The sequence below is a fragment of the Schistocerca piceifrons genome, unplaced genomic scaffold (assembly GCF_021461385.2).
Source record: "Schistocerca piceifrons isolate TAMUIC-IGC-003096 unplaced genomic scaffold, iqSchPice1.1 HiC_scaffold_476, whole genome shotgun sequence".
NCBI classification, from domain to species: domain Eukaryota; kingdom Metazoa; phylum Arthropoda; class Insecta; order Orthoptera; family Acrididae; genus Schistocerca; species Schistocerca piceifrons.
In genome coordinates, this window is record NW_025728707.1 from 221,738 (window position 1) to 230,178 (window position 8,441).

The following is an 8,441-nucleotide window of genomic DNA, read 5'->3' on the forward strand; positions in this document are numbered from 1 at the left end:
AATGGTTCAAAACATAGTCAGTAACAAGAGTCAGTCGTTTTGTACTTAAGTCGGCATTGTGCCTTTTGTATTTAATTCCTATGTAATTTCTGTGTGTCATCGTCAATAAGAAGGTCCAAATGATACAGTAAACCTGAAGTGAAGCATCGGATTCTATAACTAGTGTCGCAGGAATGGTTCAAAACGTAGTCAGTAAGAAGAGTCAGTCTTCTTGTCCTTAAGTCGGCATTGTGCCTTTTGTATTTAATTCCAATGCAATTTCTGTGTTTCATCGTCAATAAGAAGGTCCAAGGGATACAGTAAACATGAAGTGAACCATTGGAATCTATAACTAGTGTCACAGGAATGGTTCAAAACATAGACAGTAGGAAGAGATAGTCTTCTTGTACTTAAGTGGGCATTGTGCCATTTCTATTTAATTCCGACGCAATGTCCGTGTTTCGTCGTCAATAAGAAGGACCACGTGATACAGTAAATCTGACATGAAGCATCGGAATCTATAACTAGTGTCACAGGAATGGTTGAAAACATAGACAGTAGGAAGAGGCAGTCTTCTTGTACTTAAATCGGCATTGTGCCTTTTGTATTTAATTCCGATTCAATTTCAGTGTTTCATCGTCAATAAGTAGGTCAGAGAGATACAGTAACCCTGAAGTGAAGCATCGGAATCTAAAACTAGTGTCACATGAATGGTTCAAAACATAGACAGTAGGAAGAATGAGTCTTCTTGTACTCACGTCGGCATTGTGCCGTTTCTATTTAATTCCGATTCAATTTCTGTGTTTCATCGTCAATACGAAAGTCCATGGGATACAGTAAACCTGAAGTGAAGCATCGGAATCCATAACTAGTGTCACAGGAATGGTTCAAAACATAGGTAGTAGGAGGAAATAATCTTCTTGTTCTTAAGTCGGCATTGTGCCTTTTGTATTTAATTCCGATGCAATTTCTGTGCTTCATCGTCAATAAGAAGGTCCAAGGGATTCAGTAAACGTGAAGTTAAGCATTTGAATCTATAACTAGTGTCACAGGAATGGTTCAAAACATAGACAGTAGGAAGAGTCAGTCTCCTTGTACTTAAGTCGGCATTTTGCCTTTTGTATTTAATTCCGTTGCAATTTCTGTGTTTCATCGTCATTAAGAAGGTCAGAGGGATACAGTAAACCTGAAGTGAGCATCGGAAACTAAAACTAGTGTCACAGGAATGGTTCAAAACATAGACAGAAGGAAGAGTCAGTCTTCTTGTACTTAAGTCGCCATTTGCCTTTTGTATTTAATTCCGATGCAATTTCTGTGTTTCATCGTCTAAAAGAAAGTCCAAGGGATACAGTAAACCTGAAGTGAAGCATCGGAATCTATAACTAGTGTCACAGGAATGGTTCAAATCATAGTCAGTAAGAAGAGTCAGTTTTCATGTACTTAAGTCAGCATTGTGCCTTTTGTATTCTATTCCGTTGCAATTTCTTTGTTTCATCGTCAATAAGAAGGTCCAAGGGATACAGTAAACCTGAAGTGAAGCATCGGAATCCATAACTAGTGTCCCAGGAGTTTTTCAAAACATAGACAGTAAGAAGAGTCAGTCTTCCTGTACTAGAGTCGGCATTGTGACTTTTGTATTAAATTCCGATGCACTTTCTCTGCTTCATCGTCAATAAGAAGGTCCAAGGGATACAGTAAACCTGAAGTGAAGCATCGGAATCTATAACTAGGGTCACAGGAATGGTTCAAAACATAGACAGTAAGAAGAGTCCCTTATTCTTGTACTTAAGTCGGGTTTGTGGCTTTTCTATTTAATTCCGATGCAATTTCTGTGTTTCATCGTCAATAAGAAGGTCCAAGGGGTACACTAAACCTGGAGTGAAGCATCGGAATCTATAACTAGTGTCACAGGAATGGTTCACAACATAGTCAGTAAGAAGAGTCAGTCTTCTTGTACTTAAGCCGGCATTGTGCTTTTACAATTTAATTCCGATGCAATTTCTGTGTTTCATCGTCAATAAGATGGTCAGAGGGATACAGTAAACCTGAAGTGTAGCATCGGATTCTATAACTAGTGTCACAGGAATGGTTCAAAACATAGACAGTAAGGAGAGTCAGTTTTCTTGTACCTAAGTCGGCATTGTGCCTTTTGTATTTTATCCCGATGCAATTTCTGTGTTTCATCGTCTATAAGAAAGTCCAAGGGATACAGTAAACGTCAAGTGAAGCATTCGAATCTGTAAGTAGTGTCACAGAAATGGTTCAAAACATAGTCAGTAAGAAGAGTCAGTTTTCATGTACTTAAGTCGTCATTGTGCCTTTTGTATTTAATTCCGATGCAATTTCTGTGTTTCATCGTCAATAAGAAGGTCCAAGGGATACAGTAAACCTGAAGTGAAGTATCGGAATCTATAACTAGTGTCACAGGAATGGTTCAAAACATAGTCAGTAACAAGAGTCAGTCTTCTTGTTCTTAAGTCGGCATTGTGCCTTTTGTATTTAATTCCGATGCAATGTCGGTGTTTCATCGTCAATAAGATGGTCCAAGGGATACAGTTAACTTGGTGTGAAGCAACGGAATCTATTATAGTGTCACAGGAATGGTTCAAAACATAGAGAGTAGGAAGAGTCAGTCTTCTTGTACTTATGTCAGCATTGTGCCTTTTGTATTTAATTCCGGTGCAATTTCTGTGTTTCATCGTAAATAAGAAGGTCAGCGGGATACGGTAAACCTGAAGTGAAGCATCGGAATCTAAAACTAGTGTCACAGGAATGGTTCAAAACATAGACACTAACAAGAGGCAGTCTTATTGTACCTAAGTCGGCATTGTACCTTTTCTTTTTAATTCCGGTGCAATATCTGTGTTTCATTGTCAATAAGAAAGTCAGAGGGATACAGTAAACCTGAAGTGAAGAATCGGAATCTATAACTAGTGTCACAGGAATGGTTCAAAACATAGACAGTAGGAAGAGATAGTCTTCTTGTACTTAAGTGGGCATTGTGCCATTTCTATTTAATTCCGACGCAATGTCCGTGTTTCGTCGTCAATAAGAAGGACCACGTGATACAGTAAATCTGACATGAAGCATCGGAATCTATAACTAGTGTCACAGGAATGGTTCAAAACATAGACAGTAAGAAGAGTCAGTCATCTTGTACTTAAGTCGGCATTGTACCTTTTCTTTTTAATTCCGGTGCAATATCTGTGTCTCATTGTCAATAAGAAAGTCAGAGGGATACAGTAAACCTGAAGTGAAGAATCGGAATCTATAACTAGTGTCACAGGAATGGTTCAAAACATAGACAGTAGGAAGAGACAGTCTTCTTGTACTTAAATCGGCATTGTGCTTTTGTATTTAATTCCGATTCAATTTCAGTGTTTCATCGTCAATAAGTAGGTCAGAGAGATACAGTTAACCTGAAGTGAAGCATCGGAATCTAAAACTAGTGTCACATGAATGGTTCAAAACATAGACAGTAGGAAGAATGAGTCTTCTTGTACTCACGTCGGCATTGTGCCGTTTCTATTTAATTCCGATTCCATTTCTGTGTTTCATCGTCAATACGAAAGTCCATGGGATACAGTAAACCTGAAGTGAAGCATCGGAATCCATAACTAGTGTCACAGGAATGGTTCAAAACATAAGTAGAAGGAGGAAATAGTCTTCTTGTTCTTAAGTCGGCATTGTGCCTTTTGTATTTAATTCCGATGCAATTTCTGTGCTTCATCGTCAATAAGAAGGTCCAAGGGATTCAGTAAACGTGAAGTTAAGCATTTGAATCTATAACTAGTGTCACAGGAATGGTTCAAAACATAGACTGTAAGAAGAGTCAGTTTTCATGTACTTAAGTCAGCATTGTGCCTTTTGTATTCTATTCCGATGCAATTTCTTTGTTTCATCGTCAATAAGAAGGTCCAAGGGATACAGTAAACCTGAAGTGAAGCATCGGAATCCATAACTAGTGTCCCAGGAGTGGTTCAAAACATAGACAGTAAGAAGAGTCAGTCTTCCTGTACTAGAGTCGGCATTGTGACTTTTGTATTAAATTCCGATGCACTTTCTCTGCTTCATCGTCAATAAGAAGGTCCAAGGGATACAGTAAACCTGAAGTGAAGCATCGGAATCTATAACTAGGGTCACAGGAATGGTTCAAAACATAGACAGTAAGAAGAGTCAGTCTTCTTGTACTTAAGCCGGCATTGTGCTTTTACAATTTAATTCCGATGCAATTTCTGTGTTTCATCGTCAATAAGATGGTAAGAGGGATACAGTAAACCTGAAGTGTAGCATCGGATTCTATAACTAGTGTCACAGGAATGGTTCAAAACATAAGTAGAAGGAGGAAATAGTCTTCTTGTTCTTAAGTCAGCATTGTGCCTTTTGTATTTAATTCCGATGCAATTTCTGTGCTTCATCGTCAATAAGAAGGTCCAAGGGATTCAGTAAACGTGAAGTTAAGCATTTGAATCTATAACTAGTGTCACAGGAATGGTTCAAAACATAGACAGTAAGGAGAGTCAGTTTTCTTGTACCTAAGTCGGCATTGTGCCTTTTGTATTTCATCCCAATGCAATTTCTGTGTTTCATCGTCAATAAGAAGGTCCAAGGGATACAGTAAACCTGAAGTGAAGCATCGGAATCTATAACTAGTGTCACAGGAATGGTTCAAATCATAGTCAGTATGAAGAGTTAGTCTTCATGTACTTAAGTCTGCAATGTGCCTTTTGTATTTAATTCCGATGCAATTTTTGTGTTTCATCGTCAATAAGAAGGTCCAAGGGATACAGTAAACCTAGAGTGAAGCATCGGAATCTATAACTAGTGTCACAGGAATGGTTCAAAACATAGACAGTAAGAAGATACAGTCTTCTTGTACCTAAGTCGGCATTGTGCCTTTTGTATTTAATTCCGATGCAATTTCTGTGTTTCATCATCAATAAGAAGGTCAGAGGGATACAGTAAACCTGAAGTGAAGCATCGGAATCTATAACTACTGTCACAGGAATGGTTCAAAACATAGACAGGAAGAAGAGTCAGTCTTCTTGTACTTGAGTCGGCATTGTGCCTTTTGTATTAAATTCCGATGCAATATCAGTGTTTCATCGTCAATAAGAAGGTCCTAGGGATACAGTAAACCTGAAGTCAAGCATCGGAATCTATAACTAGTGTCACAGGAATGGTTCAAAACATAGACAGTAAGAAGAGTCAGTCTTCTTGTACTTAAGTCGGCATTGTGCCTTTTCTATTTAATTCCGATGCAATTTCTGTGTTTCATCGTCAATAAGAAGGTCAGAGGGATACAGTAAACCTGAAGTGATGCATTGGAATTTATAACTAGTGTCACAGGAAAGGTTCAAAACATATTCAGTAACAAGAGTCAGTCGTTTTGTACTTAAGTCGGCATTGTGCCTTTTGTATTTAATTCCGATGTAATTTCTGTGTGTCATCGTCAATAAGAAGGTCCAAATGATACAGTAAACCTGAAGTGAAGCATCGGATTCTATAACTAGTGTCGCAGGAATGGTTCAAAACGTAGTCAGGAAGAAGAGTCAGTCTTCTTGTCCTTAAGTCGGCATTGTGCCTTTTGTATTTAATTCCAATGCAATTTCTGTGTTTCATCGTCAATAAGAAGGTCCAAGGGATACAGTAAACATGAAATGAAGCATCGGAACCTATAACTAGTGTCACAGTAATGGTTCAAAACATAGACAGTAGGAAGAGATAGTCTTCTTGTACTTAAGTGGGCATTGTGCCATTTCTGTTTAATTCCGACGCAATTTCCGTGTTTCGTCGTCAATAAGAAGGACCACGTGATACAGTAAATCTGACGTGAAGCATCGGAATCTGTAACTAGTGTCACAGGAATGGTTCAAAACATAGACAGTAAGAAGAGTCAGTCTTCTTGTACTTAAGTCGGCATTGTGACTTTTGTATTTAATTCCGATGAAATTTCTGTGTTTTGTCGTCAATAAGAAGATCCACGGGTTTCAGTAAACCTGATGTGAAGCATCGGAATCTATAACTAGTGTCAATGGAATGGTTCAAAACATAGACAGTAAGAAGAGTCAGTCATCTTGTACTTAAGTCGGCATTGTGCCTTTTCTATTTAATTCCGGTGCAATTTCTGTGTTTCATTGTCAATAAGAAGGTCAGAGGGATACAGTAAACCTGAAGTGAAGCATCGGAATCTATAACTAGTGTCACAGGAATGGTTCAAAACGTAGACAGTAGGAAGAGACAGTCTTCTTGTACTTAAATCGGCATTGTGCCTTTTGTATTTAATTCTGATTCAATTTCAGTGTTTCATCGTCAATAAGTAGGTCAGAGAGATACAGTGAACCTGAAGTGAAGCTTCGGAATCTAAAACTAGTGTCACATGAATGGTTCAAAAAATAGACAGTAGGAAGCATCAGTCTTCTTGTACTCACGTCGGCATTGTGCCGTTTCTATTTAATTCCGATTCAATTTCTGTGTTTCATCGTCAATACGAAAGTCCATGGGATACAGTAAACCTGAAGTGAAGCATCGGAATCCATAACTAGTGTCACAGGAATAGTTCAAAACATAGGCAGTAGGAAGAAATAGTCTTCTTGTCCTTAGGTCGGCATTGTGTCTTTTGTATTCAATTCCGATGCAATTTCTGTGTTTCAACGTCAATAAGAAGGTCCAAGGGATATAGTAAACCTGAAGTGAAGGATCGGAATCTACAACTAGTGTCACAGGAGTGGTTCAAAACATAGTCAATAAGAAGAGTCAGTCTTCTTGTACTTAAGTCGACATTGTGCCTTTTGTATTTAATTCCGATGCAATTTCTGTGCTTCATCGTCAATAAGAAGGTCCAAGGGATTCAGTAAACGTGAAGTTAAGCATCTGAATCTATAACTAGTGACACAGGAATGGTTCAAAGCATAGACAGTAGGAAGAGTCAGTCTTCTTGTACTTAAGTCGGCATTTTGCCTTTTGTATTTAATTCCGATGCAATTTCTGTGTTTCATCGTCATTAAGAAGGTCAGAGGGATACAGTAAACCTGAAGTGAGCATCGGAAACTAAAACTAGTGTCACAGGAATGGTTCAAAACATAGACAGAAGGAAGAGTCAGTCTTCTTGTACTTAAGTCGCCATTTGCCTTTTGTATTTAATTCCGATGCAATTTCTGTGTTTCATCGTCTAAAAGAAAGTCCAAGGGATACAGTAAACCTGAAGTAAAGCTTCGGAATCTATAACTAGTGTCACAGGAATGGTTCAAATCATAGTCAGTAAGAAGAGTCAGTTTTCATGTACTTAAGTCAGCATTGTGCCTTTTGTATTCTATTCCGATGCAATTTCTTTGTTTCATCGTCAATAAGAAGGTCCAAGGGATACAGTAAACCTGAAGTGAAGCATCGGGATCTATAACTACTGTCACAGGAATGGTTCAAAACATAGTCAATAAGAAGAGTCAGTCTCCTTGTACTTAAGTCGGCATTGTGCCTTTTCTACTTATTTCCGATGTAATTTCGGTGCTTCATCGTTAATAAGAAGGTCCCAGGGATACAGTAAACCTGGTGTGAAGCATCGGAATCTGTAACTAGTGTCACAGGAATGGTACAAAACATAGACAGTAAGATGAGTCAGTCTCTTGCATTTAAGTCGGCATTATGCCTTTTCAATTCAATTCCGATGCAATTTCTGTATTTCATCGTCAATAAGAAGGTCAGAGGGATACAGTAAACCTGAAGTGAAGCATCGGAATCCATAACTAGTGTCCCAGGAGTGGTTCAAAACATAGACAGTAAGAAGAGTCAGTCTTCCTGTACTAGAGTCGGCATTGTGACTTTTGTATTAAATTCCGATGCACTTTCTCTGCTTCATCGTCAATAAGATGGTCCAAGGGATACAGTAAACCTGAAGTGAAGCATCGGAATCTATAACTAGTGTCACAGGAAAGGTTCAAAACATAGACAGTAAGAAGAGTCAGTCTTCTTGTACTTAAGTCGGCTTTGTGGCTTTTCTATTTAATTCCGATGCAATTTCTGTGTTTCATCGTCAATAAGAAGGTCCCAGGGTCCACTAAACCTGGAGTGAAGCATCGGAATCTATAACTAGTGTCACAGGAATGGTTCACAACATAGTCAGTAAGAAGAGTCAGTCTTCTTGTACTTAAGCCGGCATTGTGCCTTTACAATTTAATTCCGATGCAATTTCTGTGTTTCATCGTCAATAAGATGGTCAGAGGGATACAGTAAACCTGGGGTGTAGCATCGGAATCTATAACTAGTGTCACAGGAATGGTTCAAAACACAGACAGTAAGAAGAGTCAGTCTTCGTGTACCTAAGTCGGCATTGTGCCTTTTTTATTTAATTCCGCTGCAATATCTGTGTTTCATCGTCAATAAGAAGGTCCAACGGATAAAGTAAACCTGGAGTGAAGAATCGGAAACTATAACTAGTGTCACAGGAATGGTTCAAACATAGACAG